The sequence below is a fragment of the Benincasa hispida genome, chromosome 4 (genome assembly GCF_009727055.1).
Source record: "Benincasa hispida cultivar B227 chromosome 4, ASM972705v1, whole genome shotgun sequence".
NCBI lineage: Eukaryota > Viridiplantae > Streptophyta > Magnoliopsida > Cucurbitales > Cucurbitaceae > Benincasa > Benincasa hispida.
In genome coordinates, this window is record NC_052352.1 from 26,757,224 (window position 1) to 26,759,300 (window position 2,077).

General features: G+C 41.1%; 1 non-coding gene across 1 annotated transcript; it reads left to right on the forward strand.

Moving 5' to 3' along the window:
• The first annotated feature begins 222 nt into the window (after positions 1–222).
• Positions 223–329, forward strand: LOC120076919. Its single transcript, XR_005481666.1, has one exon. It is a non-coding gene; the product is annotated as a small nucleolar RNA R71 (small nucleolar RNA).
• Positions 330–2,077: the final 1,748 nt, after the last annotated feature.

The window sequence follows — 2,077 nt, forward strand, 5'->3', positions numbered from 1 at the left end:
TGAAGGGATGCGATGGCCCCATTGTTCACGTCACTATATTTAATTTTTAATCTTTGATCACTTTCTCACTAGTCCTCGTGATTTTTGGAAATGCGATCAGTTATATTTTTGGCCTCCTCATATGTTTTGTCAAGCAGACCACCAGCTGCTGCCACATTGGCAGTGGTCTACGAAGCAGGGTTCATTCCTTGATAAAAAATCTCCATCTGCAAGCAGTCTGGTAAGCCATTATGTGGACAGTCTCTTACCAGCCTCTTAAACCTCGCTCAAGCATCGCTGAGCTATTCGTCAGTTTCTTGTTCAAAATTCGTTATTAATTTCCTTCTCTTGACATTTTCAGTAGGTGGGAAGTATTTCTTCATAAACTTCTCTACCACTTGTTCCTAAGAAATGATCTCCCCCAGTTCGAGAGAATACGCCCATTTTCGTGCTTGATCACACAAAGAAAATGGAAACAGAGTTAGTCGAACTTTTTCGGTAGAGATATTCGGGAACACAAAAGTGTTGCAGATTTCTATGAAGCTCCGGATGTGGGCGTGCGGGTCTTCGCCACGCCTCCCTCCAAATTGTCCAACAGTCTGAATTATTTGCAACATAACCGGTTTCATTTGAAACCTTGATCCGTCTAGCACTGGCCTCATGATTCCTGGGGAGAAATCGTAGATGTTGGGTGATGCATAGTCCCGAATGGGTCTATTACAGTCATTCGCTAGAAGGATGGGGTTGGCCATTATATTATTTGCGTTTGCGGCCCTTTCTTCTGGTTGTTCTGCCATTCTTGAAGTTCTATCTTCTTGTGTTGTTGTTGGAGGTTGTCTCTTAGTCTTCGTCGAAACGTTCTTTCAATCTCTGGGTCGTAGTTCGCCAAAGATTGAAAGCTGCAAAGAAATCAGAAAAATTAGCGTTAGCACACTGAATTGCCGAAGTCCCCAACAATGGCGCCAAAAATTTGATGCGTTATTTTATGCGGTGATTTTCTGAAAGGAATTGCGGTGATGGAAAATGCGTTGTGCAACAAGTTTTCTCAGCAGAATCCAAGTATAAATTCTACTGAGTTTCCTGGTAAGTCCAGGGTCGAACTCAAGGACTAAGGAAAGCGGTATGCAGTGATAATTTTTAAGAATACTTTACGGTAACCAATAAATCAAGAGTTTTTTTTGGGTTGTTGTTTGCGGTAATAAAAAGTATACGGTGGAGTTAAGAATAGAGTTGATAATATGGAAGATGTGATGAATATGCGGGGGACGGGTTGAGAAGGGGTTCAGCTAACACTTCCTAGGATGCGTTCATGTTATACGATCATGCAACACACATACAATAGCAAATAATCTCTCAACGCAAATTCTACGGCTTCTAGTTCTAGAACGCAAGCGATATATGTGATAAAGTCTATATGAACCTACACATAAGCCTCTATTCTTTTTATGCGATGACAAACGACACACACACAAACAAGGCGACCGCAGAGTATCATAACCTATCTCTAGGGTGCATGCGATGCATGTTGGCAAACAGAGCTTATCTCTAAGTCCCTATCTCTTGCTTATGCATATCTAATCTTGCTCTCTCGAGTCTAGGTTCTAACCTAGTTCTCTCAAGTCTTAGGTTCTTTCTTTAGACTTTCTCTTGAGTAGCTCTAAAGGGGTGTTGGGCGCAACATAAGACAAGATGATCACATGCAATGAAGATCCTAGGTCATGTTAGCTTAGTTCTTCTTAACCCATTCGATAGATTTAGCTACTGATGCATGCTTTTAAGAGAGTGAATAGATGTACATAAGTAAGTTCCATTTTATAGATATAGAGTTGAAATACAAAATAACAATGCGAAATGAAAATAAAGAGCATGGTAGCAATCTCTTGCTTCCCAAGGCTTTTTATACTGTTCTTCTCTACTCTGTTCAAAAGATAATCTCGCTCTCGCGAGAGTCGGCCCTCTCTCCGATTTTCCACGCCTCTGTTCTCTCTCTCGAGCTGACCAGAGCAATCTTTCGGCGTCTCTTCCCATCTCTCACTTTGCCTTCAAAGTAAATGAAAAACTATGAACAAGGCTACTTCTATCTAAGGGAAAATTATCT